This window comes from Cupressus sempervirens, chromosome 6 (genome assembly GCF_028749045.1).
Source record: "Cupressus sempervirens isolate cs-2001-9-10 chromosome 6, ASM2874904v1, whole genome shotgun sequence".
Lineage (NCBI taxonomy): Eukaryota > Viridiplantae > Streptophyta > Pinopsida > Cupressales > Cupressaceae > Cupressus > Cupressus sempervirens.
Window position 1 is genome coordinate 441,303,106 of NC_143123.1, and position 14,878 is coordinate 441,317,983.

The window sequence follows — 14,878 nt, forward strand, 5'->3', positions numbered from 1 at the left end:
AAATATGGATCTAAGATAATATGCAAATGCAAGAATGAAACCTCATGATGGAAGCCATGGATGCATGAGAGAAAAAGACAAGAAGATAAAAGTTCTCCACAAAAAGCTTTAGTATTCAAACTCATTCTTAAAAAATCACTCTCCAAACTTGCAACATAACAATAGCATAATAATGGATGTCAAAAATGAGGAGAGGGCTCTCTCTTATAAAGGAAAATGCGGTGGTGGGAGGCTTCTCACAACCAATATGGGATAATCGAGTTTTATCCATGTGAGACAAAATTCCACCAATGAGAAAAGAAGAGTGGAATTAAATGAGGGAAGGAGAAAGGCATTTATGTATTTCATTTCCTTTTTCACATGGGATTTATTTAAGTAAAAGGGAGCAAGTTCTTTTAATTAAATAGGAAATATTTAATTTAATTAAAAGAGGGGTATTTCTCTTAATTAATTAAATGTGGATGAATTTAATTGAAAGAGAGGTTTTCTTTTAATTAAATGGAGACTTATTTTATTTAATTAAAAGAGAGATTTTTTTTTAATTAAATAAGACTCAGGATAAAATGATCAACAATAGAAATGAAATAATAGAATTTGATCAAGGAAATTGATTTAATAAAATATTGCAAACAATTGATTCAGAAAATTTGATAAATTGAATAATGGGGGCCCATAGTCTAGGTGACCATTTTAGGGTGCATACAACCTGCTTCTTTGTGTTCTTCCTTTTTGGAAAATCACTGACATAGTAACCATACTCATGACATCCAAAGCACTTGACCTTAGAAAGGCCCTTCTTCTTCTTCTCACTTTGTGAATTTGATCCTTTGCTAGACCCCTTCTTTGCTTTCCCTTTCCCCACTAGGGAAACATTTTCCTGTTCCACCTCACTTTTCTGACTCTTGTTGGCCCCATTGACAAGGCTTAGTTTAAACTCCTACGTGAAATCAGTCCATAGTCGATCCTAACTCGGTAAGGTATCTCGTCCACTCACAACTTGAACAAAGACACTCCATTGTTTAGAAAACCCATTTAGGGCTATTCTCAGTAGCTCATCATCACTAGGGCTATCTCCAATAGCTACTAACTTGTTCTTGACAAGTCTAAGCCTGGTGAGGTAACTTGTAACGTCTTCTCCCCAGTTCATTCGAGTATTCTTTAGCTTCTCTCTGAGAATCATCTTCTTATTGGTGGTAGCATTCTAGTACAGATTCAAAATGGCATCCCACATCTTCTTCATCATATCTAGCTCTGAGATATGTGGAACAATATGATCCTTAACACCATCAAGGATAATCCTCCTCGCCTTGGCATTGTCCTTCTTATATGTTGCAAGTTGTGTCACATTCGTTGGTACAACTACAACACTGGTAACATAACCATTGATACCATTATCTTCCAACAATAAAGAAATTTTGGCCTTCTAGACACCAAAATTCGAGGCACCATCCAATTTGTCTTGATCTCTCAAACTAGCTGAGCTATCTCAAGGGATTAAAGAAATAATAATTCTAAAGAGATCACACTAGGTTATAAACCCTTAATTTCTTTCCTAGGGAAAAACTCTTCTACCCTCAATAATGCTATGATACCATGTGAAAATTCCTATTACAACCACTAATTATTAATCTCCTATAATAAATGATTATTAAACTATCAAAAAAATAATTCACAGCTAATATCAAAAAATAACACAACTGTAACTTCACCAATAAAATAGAAAAAAATCACAGTGCAAAGAACACAATATTTTTGGACAAATCGTCCCTAGAAAAACCCCTAAGGGAAAACTAGTTTTGTAGATAAAGAATATATTAACTTCAGCAAATCAAGAGATACAAAATTCCTTGCCTCTCACTAACAAAATTCAAAACAACCTCCTAATTTCTCCTGTTGAAATTCCCCACTACTATCCCCAATGCTATCACCGTGCCCTTGCTAACACTGCAAGACTGTTTTCTATCACTACAAACTCATTTTCTAACACTGCAAATGCTTCTACAACTTCTTGTTCTCCAAATGCCTCCCTTGACCCCCTTTTATACTACTTAACCAAGAGGTTTCTAGTTGCTTCTTGATGAAATCCAACCTAACCAAGAAGTTTCCCTAAGTGAATATGACCCTAAGCCGTAATGAGAACGAGTGTGTCTCATTATGAGTGTAATTGCCTAGCCTCGTTAAAAAGTATATTTGACGAGGAGATCACATTTATCATAGGTGATTCCTTTCTCTAGAATAACTTAGTTTCCCTTCTAGTAATATGGAGTTGCCAACTATACTTTCATTAGCCAAGCCCATTGTTCAAGCTTATGCCTCGGGTCTTGAATGTGTCCACACAGCCACAATCTGACACAATACTTTTCGGTTATAGCCTGGGATGAGTAAGTCCACACCGAAAATGGGAGCCGACTGAAATGTTCATCCTTCAATGGTGTCTTAATCATACTCTTTCATCTTCAATGCGAGTTCTAGGCATTTGAAATTCATAAACTATCACCAAAGTTCTTCATCTATCTTGTGAGCTAAAAAGAATCCCTATCTCAATCATACTTATATTTATGTGATATCCTTGGTCTCACAATGATTGTGTTTTCTCTTTTGTCTTGCCTCAATAAGAATTTCATTGTCTACAGATTTATAGTTCAGACTGCGAACATGGTGAAATGTATTTCTACCAAACCGACCGTCCTCCTTTGCTATGGGAATCTAGCTAACAATGCTTTCTCCTCTAATATAAAAGTGTTCCTTTAACAAAGATAACCAAATTCAAATGGGATTTCAAAATGGCAAGTCATCTTTGTGGTGAAAGAGGTGTAACCTTTCTCAAAGTCTTATTCATGCTTACATACTAAGGTCTCAATGATGTGGTACATTAATTATTTGTTTTTATCATATCAAGATTGCTATTATGCATTCACATCACTAGGACCACATCAAACTTGTGAGAGAAAAAAACCTTAGGGCTTTAACATATACTTTGAACCTATACTTCAATCTTGAATGTGGAATCTGAACTATAAAACCGTGTTGAACTGAACATGGAATATGAACTTTTGAACTTGAATTCAAACTTTGGACTGAACTTTGAATTTGAACTCAAGCTTGAATCACTACTTCTGCATTTGAAGCATTCAATCTTTGAAATTGAATTGCAAACCAACCTGGAATTGAACTCTCGAAATCTAAACCCTAAACCATGTGATCCTTCAATCTCAAACTTGAAAGCTATGGTTCAAGTTTGAGTTCAACACAATATCAGGATGTGGCCTCTATGCATAAAAAACCTTACAAAGACATTGTTAGCAACAAAAACCAACAATAAACTAAGGCAATTTCTCCATAGGATGAATTTGCAAAGTTTAGAAACTCGAGTGTGAAAGCATGTTAACACAAATGATTGAGGAAAGACGCAGTAGAGCATTGTTGAAAAGCATCATCAAAACACAAAAGTATCATAGATGATTATTTTTCCAATTGAGTAAACTCTCTTTCCATGAAGCCAACAATAATAGATTGTTGCCCAAGGACTACATGCATCCGTATGTATTGTCTAATAGAAAAGAAATTTATGTGTACCCTAAGGATGACATTGTGGCATCTCTTCACTACATCATTGTTGTTGATGGATTCCTAATACATGTAAAAAAATGACTGTAGAACAAGTGTATATTTATATCTTTGATTAGTTGAAAGAATTCAAAATCTTAAAGTCTAATTTTAAATACCACAACATACTTGGAACCAAAACCAATGTTTTTAGCTTTTGAGAAATCTACAATAGTAATGGTTGTTCTATCATTAGTGTTAAGTCATTACATGGTAATTCTCCATTGCAAATATATGGCAATCGACCACACTTGTTCAATATAACAATATATATCATCAATTAGATAATGTTTGGTTGAAATTTTGTAATGAGCAACTGAAAATTCCAAAAATATCAACATTAACTATTTATATGATGTTTAATTGTTAATATTATGGTTACGATTGTTTGGCAATGATTATTAAAATAATGTAACTATTTGTTGTCTTTATTCTAGAAATGCACAATATGTATCTTTCAAATCACAACTATTGATGCTATAATTATTTTTTATCAACAATGTGCAAAGCATGTAAATTGAGTGCTAAGAATTGTATACTAGTGTAGTGCTTCCAATAAATAAAAGATAAACAAAATTCAAATAGTTTTCAAAGAAAACACGTAATAATTTAAATTGACTAAACCATTTTACCAAATAGTACTAGTTTAATCTTCAGAGACATGCAACCTCTCCAAGCAAAACCAATAACATCTCTCCAAGAAGAGATGAAAAAAATAAGTTACGTTCTCATCGATGAGAAAAGCTTAATTAGGCCAAAGATGCCTCTATAAATTTATAGCATGCCTCGTGAAGTAATACCCCAAAATTAACATAATTTCTTTAGGGGCATTGGTATCATACCCATAGGTGACTTTGCACAAATACAACTTGTGATCGACAAACCTATCTATGCATCTCATACAAGTGCAGAAAAACTATGGTGTAAATTTAATACAACTGTAATATTGCAAAAAATCTACACACAAGAGGGTGACATTCAAATACAAGTACAAATTTGAGAAACCTTATAAAATATGTGCAATGCATAACCAAAACAACTGGAATAGGAATTGTTAATGATATGCACAAACATGAACCTAACAAAAATAGTACAAAAATATTTTGACCTATCCATACACTTATTCCCAAGAAATAAACTTGTAATAATACACAATAGAAAAATGTTACAACAACTAAATGTAAATATTGCACTAAGCCTTGCAGCAAACACACAATGTAAATGAGATAATATTGATAATGATGAGCAACCATATCAAAAACCTGGATTGCTACACTAGGAGCTCTAGAGCCTATTATGCTTAAAAAATATAAGAGAAAGGAAAAACATCAAATGTTATAGACCATGTTTCCTAGTAATCTTTAGGATGCCTCTTAAGGCATAAAAGACAATAGGGAGTAAAGATCTTCCCAAATTTTCAACAAGAAAGTTATAATGCAAGAATAATTAGGTAACCTAAGACAACTAACTCATGGAAATAAACATGGTTATGAATGCACACTTGAAAACTTATTATAAGAAATTTGATTTCTAAGAGTGAACTATGTTTATTTGTAGGTAGGCATAATATTTAATAACAAGATCTTGATGACTTCCAAGAGTAATTCAAATCTTAGGGGAGGAGGATGTAATACCCAAGTCTAAACCTAAAAACTATAAGTAGAGTTTGGAGATAGTAGAAGTACACATGGACTATGTTGGGAGATAAAGTTACTTTTGGGATTCCTTAAATTCACAACATGAAAAAATACATAAATAGGTAAAAATTCCTATAAGATAATATCCAACATTCTTAACACAAAATAATGGCACCTATCTATGTAGAAATTGGTAACCAACTAGGTGCTTATGTTATAATATGTTTAGAAATATTTCTATACTTATCATATACATCCTTCTTTCTTATGATGTTAGATATTTCTTGGCATTAGACATTTGATCATGTTCTATATAATGTCTTAAGGATATTAGGTATATAGTTGATTTGTATCAATTATTTATATACGTTATTCTAAATTAATTATTATGCTTTCAATACCTTGTTTATAATGTTTTGACTATTATTTGGTTTTAAGCCAACCCAGCTAACCCATTCTAATTTGTGTGTGTGTGTGTGTGTGTGTGTGTGTGTGTGCGCGTGTGTGCGTGCATGCGTGTTTACTCTACTTGGTGTGTCTTTTAGATGATGGAAGGAAGTGTTGGCAACATGGCTAAGTAGGATGAGTAAGAGTTGTCATTGATGACAACATATAATTCTTGAATGAACAATTGAAGATTCTATGGTCAAAGACAGAAAAGTGCCTAATTGTTGGACAATTTTAATATCAATACAAAGACATTTTTTGATATCACAAAGTATGCAATAATATTTGGCACAACATACTTGGAACCAAAACCAGTGTTTTTAGCTTTTGAGAAATCTACACGGATAATGGTTGTTCTATCATTGGTGTTAAATCAATAAATGGTAATTCTCCATTGCAAATATATGGCAATTGACCACACTTGTTCAATATAACAATATATATCATCAATTAGATAATGTTTGGTTGAAATTTTGTAATGAGCAACTGAAAATTCCAAAAATATCAACTTTAACTATTTATATGATGTTTAATTGTTAATATTATGATTACGATTGTGTGGCAATGATTATTAAAATAATGTAACTATTTGTTGTCTTTATTCTAGAAATGTACAATATGTATCTTTCAGATCACAACCGTTGATGCTATAATTGTTTTTTATCAACAACATGCAAAGCATGTAGATTGAGCACTAAGAATTGTATACTAGTGTAATGCTTCCAATAAATAAAAGATAAACAAAATTCAAATAGTTCTCAAAGAAAACACGTAATAATTTAAATCGACTAAACCCTTTTACCAAATAGTACTAGTTTAATCTTCATAAAATACAAGTTCTCATTAACACTACAAGTTCGATGCACCATTATGAGATGCTCTTCCTTGTATACAAAATTTAAAATGTGCATAAAGTCATAAAGTGGACCATGGGTGAAAATGAGATAATTTAATAAGAGAAACAAAATGCTTTTAAATATTCACAAATTTAGAATTGACTATAATAGTTTTCTAAATTAAAAATAAACAAAATTGTAAAAACAATACAATTATAAGAGAGCTCTTTGCTAGGTAATAGGACTCTCATTAAGGTAGCACAAAGTCAACCAAAATAGGATATTAATACTAAGTAATATAACTTAATGAAAGAAACACATGCTTTTAAATATTCACAAAATTAGAATTGACTATAATAGTTTTCTAAATTAAAAATAAACAAAATTGTAAAAACAATACAATTATAAGAGAGCTCTTTGCTAGGTAATAGGACTCTCATTAAGGTAGCACAAAGTCAACCAAAATAGGATATTAATACTAAGTAATATAACTTAATGAAAGAAACACATGCTTTTAATATTCACGAATTTGGTGTAGACTAAAATGGTTTTCTAAAATAAAAAATAAATAAAATTGTAAAAACAGTATACGTTATTATAGAGCTCTTTACTAAGTACTAGGACTCTCATTAAGGATGATCAGACACATCATCAAACCCTTATCGAAACCTTCCGCCGAACGCTTTTACCTTCTGGCCTGTGCAATTCGCTATATGTGCCTGGCCAACGTACCCTACAATATTTCTCACACAAATTTGCAACATGAGCGATTCTCGCTCCTTAATTCTACTCAGATTCAGAAACACACAAAATCAAGCTTCTTGAGGTAATTTTCACTGGTTATAATTCTACCGAGATCGAGGAGCACAAGAACAAGCTACAGCATGGAGGGATTTTGGGACATTGTGAGTAGCTTTACCTTTCCTCTGCTTGGATTGGTTCTGGCTTTCATTATATACTTTCAATTGTCTAGAGGGAGGAACGCCAAGGTTACCACGGTGCCCTCGTACCCAATAGTGGGCTCCTTCTTTGCTTTCTGGAAGAACAGAAGACGGCTGCCGGATTGGACTACAGAGCTTCTGAGCAAGGCTCCCTCCCACACTCTCACAATTGAGCGTCCCGGAACTAGAAAGTATTGTCACGGCATATCCGGCCAACGTAGAGCATTTGCTCAAAACCCGATTTGAGAACTACCCCAAAGGCGATTTCTTCTCAAGCCTCCTGCGCGATTTACTTGGCACAGGGATCTTCAACGTGGACGGTGAGCAATGGAAATTGCAGAGAAAGGTCGCCTCCTTCGAGTTCAACACGAAGTCGTTGCGAGATTTCATAACAGAGGTCGTGCAGGGGGAGATCACCCATCGACTCCTGCCGCTTCTCAGGAAAGCCGCTGGAGAAGAGGGAACTCGGCTGGATATTCAGGATGTGTTTAAGAGATTTGCCTTTGATAATATCTGTAAAGTGGCCTTCGGCACGGATCCCGCTTGTCTAGATATTTCCCTTCCGGTTTCCCCCTTTGCAGATGCCTTTGATCTCGCTACGCATCTGAGCTGTTTACGCTTTGCCGCTCCCCTGCAGCTCCTCTGGAGGGTCAAGCGTGTGTTAAATGTGGGTAACGAGAAGCGCTTAAAGCAAGCGATCCGGACCATGAGGGAATTTGCAGATGAGGTTATCCAGACACGGAAGGCTGAAATCTCTCTATCCCGAGGGCCATCGCATCAGGATCTCTTGTCCAGGTTTCTGTCACTTGACCAGAATGCCGCCGGGGTCGAAGACCAGGGTTCATATGATGGGTTTTTGAGAGACATTGTGATAAGCTTTATCTTGGCGGGCAGAGATACATCATCTGCTGCGCTCACTTGGTTTTTCTGGCTTTTGTCATGTCATCCTGAGGTCGAACAGCGTATAAATCTGGAGATTGCAAGTGTTATAGCTGCAAGAGGAGCCGGGAAACAGGGATCTGAAACAGTTTTCTCTTTTGAGGAATTGAAAAATATGAAGTATTTACACGCCTCTATCTGTGAAACCATGCGTTTGTATCCGCCTGTTCCGTCTGACGCAAAAGAGGCCTTGGAAGATGATGTTCTACCTGACGGAACTGTGGTGGGGAAGGGGGTGCGAGTGGCTTATCACCCTTACGCCATGGGAAGGATGGAGAGCATTTGGGGCACCGACTGTTTGGAATTTAAGCCGGAGAGATGGCTCAAGCAGGATGAAAATGGGTCACTCCAAGTTGTGGCGGAGAATGTTTTCAAATACCCAGTGTTCCAGGCCGGGCCGCGAATATGCTTGGGGAAGGAAATGGCGTTTATTCAGATGAAATCAATCGCTGCGAGTGTGCTGAGCGAGTTCAGATTCAAGGTTGATCCCGATTTCAAACCCAGGTTCGTTGCCTTACTCACTGCGAAAATGGAGACAGGCCTTCCCGTACGTGTTGAGAAACGGGAGCATCTCAAAGGGGTTTGAATACCTAGCTCTGGCTTTCATTTGGCAAGTGCTTTTGGCAAGATCATTGCATTGTACATAAGTAGTATTTTGATACCACTTTTCAAAGTCAATGAATTTGTATGTTCAATAATCCCTTCGACATCAGTTCATGATTGCTTAAAACCAGTTAATGGCTGCATAGCTTTCAAAACATTCACTTTAAAATTAGTTCAGGTCTGCTGAACCATCAGCTAATGGCTGCATGGCACTCAATTTAAGATCGCCGAATGAACGAAAACATGTATACTTTCAATATAAAGAAAAGCAGGAATCGAAGTCAGTATAGCGAGTCCGTTCGGCGGCTATAGCGAGAGAACTGTAAGAAACTACAGGAATGCAGATGCAGAGTACAAACTCTGTTCCTGAGGCACTAAAGGAACCTGGCAGGCAACACTCATAACACTAACAATGGAAAGCATGCTATGTTCTAGTGGGTTTCCGACCAGCTGCCTGAAATTTTTCTAGGCGCTGAGCTAAACATTTAGGTTGTACATGTGCTAGTTTAGGGGTGAGTGCAAAAGTTAAGCTGAACAATTCTAACGTCTAATCCATGATTTCTACTATTAAATTTAAAATTGCAACGACCCTGAAATATCAGGGATCGGTTCGCTATCACAGGTTGATTTGTCTCGAACACAAAAGGAGAGATCACAAATCCCCACTAATAATTTGCTCGAGAATTTTTTTCAGTAGTTTCTGGAGCGTATAAATGATCAAACCATAAACTAAAAATCAAAGACATGCATGATGTGCTAACAAATCATAAAATAAAGTATTTACCAGTCAGTTATGCATTAAAAGAAAATGGATCATGGAAGAAGAAAAGGAACAAATTTGAATGAAATTCTAAAGTAACTTTACCATCATATACTTGTTTTGTTCGGTGCAAGTAAGATGGAATGAGCTTGAAAAGCATGGTATCGAAACTCCAGAGGGGTAAAATGTAGAAAAGTCTTCTGACACGGGAACCTTGAGCAAGGAATAGATGAGTTTTGAGGTCTTAGACCATGTGCTCCTCCTGTACCAAAAAAGGAATCACGTCTGCTGAATATGAAGATTTCCAACAGGAGGAAAAGAATTGCTAAATTAGTAAAGGTGAGATAGTTGCTGAAGTTTTATCCCTTTTCTACTGAATGTATCTTTGGGTGGTACTAGTTATTATTACTTATTATAACAAACGGTGGTATTCATTAGTCAAGGTTTTATTTGCGTGAGTGAAGGTTGCTAATGCTTGAAACAACATTATTAGCACTGAATTGACAGAATTGACTGGAAGCTATGCAGTATATAAAAAACATAAAACATATATTTAGAGAATGTAAAAAGGAAAAGTCTTATTATAGTCTACCATAGGAATCATTTGCTTTTAGGTCTATATGTGATGATAATGATATGAGACTACTTAGTATTGCTTGTGAGAGCCACCTAAGAGGCACCTAACTGCAGTACAAACAAATGTACATAGCCTACTCCTTGTCAGATTTTAACTTACAACCTCTTTCTCCATAGTACAAGCCCCAGAATTGACAGAATTGATTGGAAGATATGCACAGCATACAAAAAAACATATATTTAGAGAATAAAAATGTAAAAAAGAAAAGTCTTATTATAGTCTACTATAGAAATCATTTTTTTTTAGGTCTATATATGATAATAATGATATGGAACTGCTTAGTACTCCTTATGAGAGCCACCTAAGAGCCACCTAACTACGGCTCTCAGAGCCACCTAACTACAGTACAAAGAAATGCACATAGCCTACTCCTTGTAAGATTTGAATACAAGGATCTGAACTTACCACCTCTTTCTCCACAGTACCAGCTGTACAAGCCCCACTCAGGATAGAACAGAACAAAGTGAATAAACCAGAAATGGCAATGACAGCACAAATGTATACTTCATTAATTGCATCAAGTTGTGTTAAGGATACCTGCTGCAAATGACAGAGCACCAAACAAGTTACTTATTCACCAAACAAGTTACTTATTTACAAATCTGAACACAGATTCGCCATGAAAGCTTTCTTATTTTATTAAACCTGTAGGATGTTTGACTCAAAATTTTGCAAAAGCAGTTACTAGACTGTTTATTTTGCTGGAAATATATGTGCTGCAAGATATGAAATAGAATGGTGTATCAACAGCAATTTGTTTTTGCTTTCCTAGACTACCGTCCAGCAAAAACAGCATACCATCAAAGGATATGACTCCTAACAAAAATCACTGTCTCAGACCAGGAAAAGTTAAGAAACTAAAACGATCTTACACAAACTTGCTTTGGTTTATTGAGCGACGGAACCCTTATTAAATAGAGCTAATATTGAAGATGGCCTTTAGGTCAATATCAAGATTGTTTGCTAGGTTCAGCAACATTAATACATGCATCTATAACTGTATATCTCAAGTATTTTGATATGTTCAAGCAACTGGACCACTGTTTATGATATAAGCATTCCAACATCTAGCCCGTGTCCACATATAGAAAAACCCTCCAGGCTCATCATTGGTAAAGAGTAGCCAATAGCAAAAGCTTTCATTCAGACATACATATTTCCTTTATCCCGTCTTCGGAAAAAAAATTTAGTTGCTATTCCACTTTTATAAAAAATTAAAAAAGAAAACTTGTTACAATTTTCCTCGGAACCTAGCATAATAGTGCTTAGAAAATACACAATAATGTCACTTTACGTACAAATTTTCTTAATTTGAATCTATTTTCTTTTAATGGTATAAACTAGTAAAGGACAACTATACCCTACAGATCTAACTTGCCCATTACTAATATAACAAGTTGGCTCACCAACAGTTATAACTATAAAGTTTAAATCACATATAATATTAGCATTGGTAAGCACACAGCAGCTGATTCGTAATCACGCTTCGGCTTCTTCCCACTTTCAAAAGTAATAATCCCATCTTCGTATGTCTTGTTTGAAGGAGCTTGATCTCCATTTAACTGTTCGTGCTATTTCTGCCAAAGATGCCATAGAACTGAGTATGAAGCGGCTCTATTACAAGTAATACCTATGCAAAACCATCGGAATATCAGAGATATTTCCAGTTTCTGATATGCATTTAAAAATCATGTAAACAGTAAGACAAATCTCCCACAATCAATTGGGCGAAAAACAAACTTAATAGCAAAATCCACCTGAATTAAGGAGATATATCTAGTTTCGTTAAATTGTAAATGACCAGTAAGACATTCATAACCTCCTAAGTGAAACAAGAAGGTTCCGCATAATAAGCTCAAATTCACATTTGGTATTGCAACATCGTTTGCATTAAGAATGTGTGTCAGTTGTAGCAGCAGGATGATTCACCAAGAGGGACCTAGCCAACAATGCCATGCACGGTATATTTTCCTCTAGACGCGCCCTCGTCGTTATTTCCTACGGTGTATTCCTGTCACCCATCTGTGGCAACCCGCCGTTTTTAAAATTTTTTAAAATATTTAAGATTAGCTTTACTTTAATTTTCAGTTGAGAATGATTTACAATGATATGAAATAACATTAGGAAAACTGTTTTATTGTACTAGCTTAAAGAAAAATAAATAAAATCGTGTGCCAATAGTGCCTGGTGAACTAGACAAACGGAGTACCCAGTGTGACTACCTGCCAGTTTAGGCGTAGAAACTAGCATTCTAGTATATATTGGACAATATTCAAGATATATAAAATAAGAATTCGTATTCATATTTTTGTTTGGTTCAATTAGAATTTTATGGAGAATTTATGGCCCAAAAATTGATGTTTTCTAAAATAAATAAAACTGGAATATGAATATGTATTCCAATTCTATCTATTTAGGTCAAATTACAAATGTTCATTTTTGGGCTAAAATTAGAATACTATTCCTATTCACAATTCCAGTTTGGTGCACCCAAATGGAAAATTTGAAATTTTAAGAATTTATATATGCCTATTCCACTCGTATTCCCCCTGCCAAACAGACCCTAAAACCCCAATACTATGCTTTATATGCAAATTTAAACATGTCAATTCAAATGTTCATAGGTGACAGTTTAGTCTTGAATTTCTATTAACATCCTTATTTGTTTCTTACTAGATTTTCACGGTAAAATAAAATACAAACATATAGAAACAACTAGGAGAGGACACACTCCCTGACCAGGTTCCAATGGTTAAAAATGATCTTTCAAAACTTTCAACACGCATAAATAGTATCAGGCAAGCTAGTCACACGAAAGGCCAAGCTGACATCCAGCCAGTACAATTCCCTTGTCTTTGCTGTTACAATTTGGAATTAAAAAATATACAAAAGCATGTTTGGATTCATTTTATAATTATAACTTGCGTTGCACTAAATTAGCATGTAATATGAAGAACTGGACGCTTTTTCTCTGTATTTGTTCCAACTTCTTGGCCAATCGGAAGCGTCTCCAAAGGTTTCTCAAACACAAACCTACTGAAAATGTTTAAGGCTTCGTGTCGATAGTTCAGTTCAATTAAAAACACAACAAATCGTTCACTCACTGAAGGGTGATATAAATAGGTTTTGTTGGGGTTTTATGCGATAATCGAAAACTCTGTTTTCTTTTCTCCGTATGATTTGCATATCCTTAAAATGAAGATTAAAGACCTTTTTGCCCACAGAAACATTTTTAAACTAGCGCTTGTACCCCGACAGGGTCCAAGAGTATAGTCGATAGGCGTTGCTGTTGCAATGTGCAATGTGCAGTGGATACAGGTTGTTTCCAATTTATATGCAAGATTTTGCTTCAACAACCACTTCAACGGTTCCATTCAACCATTGATACGCATCAGGTTTACAAGCTTATCTTTATGGCATTCATAGTATTCTCTACTCTTTTTTTTGCATTGTTGTTGCCTTAGCTTAATGTTGTCCTCCATATCCATCCTGTCAATTACATACAAAATCGTGGATGAAACATTAGGAAACGAAGATTCACAGTATAATCAGTGCTTTAGCTCATCCTGTCAATTACATACAAAATCATGGATGAAACATTAGGAAACGAAGATTCACAGTATAATCTGTAATGACCCTCTCTATAAAGGCCATAGAAACCCTCAAACTGAACTTAGGAATTTTGTCAAACACTTGGCGTGTAACAGTAACAATATTCAGAATATGGTAATTTCAGATTTGATACTTTCAAAATATAATCACAAAATTACAATATATATAAAGCCATTGAACTATATTTAAATTACAGTGCAATAAATTCTGAAATTATTTTATTATCAATTCTGGACTGATTATTACAATGACTGTATGACAGCAAATTTACCCAAAAATTGACATATATTTCAGAATGCAAGAACCTGGTTTGAAGAACTATGGGAGAACACCACGTTTTGCTGCAGATCGTTGATGAAGACCTCCAACCGCACCCCCAAACTGTCCTTAATTTGCTGCTGCTGCCCAAACTAGCAGGGCCGTACCAGGCCGTACCTGTACGGCTGTTGAAATAAAATAATATTAGGGTTTTGGGACCCCCAAATGCAAGGAAAATGGGCGCCTAGGGTTAGGTAGTAACCCTGTAAAACCATAAAAAATAACTCCAAGGGGTTGAGGAGATATGAGCAATTATGTGGTTCCGAACCCTGCTTTGCCAATTCTGAAAATGCACTTATTCTATCTTCAAACTCTTGTCAAATGCTTCTCCAATGATAGGGCAAATCTGAAATCCTTATTCCAACCAAAAACAAACCCTAACAACGAATTCTCAATAAGCTCCAATGAGATGGCTGAATACCAACTCCAATTATGCAACAATTTAGGTGATATTTCACACCCTCAAAGTCGCCAATCCAAGGGAGTGATTCGTTCCCAAAGATCGAATAATTTGCAGATCCAAAGTCCACAAATGTCTTCAC

At 35.4% G+C, this 14,878-nt stretch overlaps 1 pseudogene; it reads left to right on the plus strand.

The window, feature by feature from the left end:
- The first annotated feature begins 7,131 nt into the window (after positions 1-7,131).
- Positions 7,132-9,104, plus strand: LOC149552960 (cytochrome P450 94B3 pseudogene; annotated as a pseudogene).
- The last annotated feature ends 5,774 nt before the right edge of the window (positions 9,105-14,878 follow it).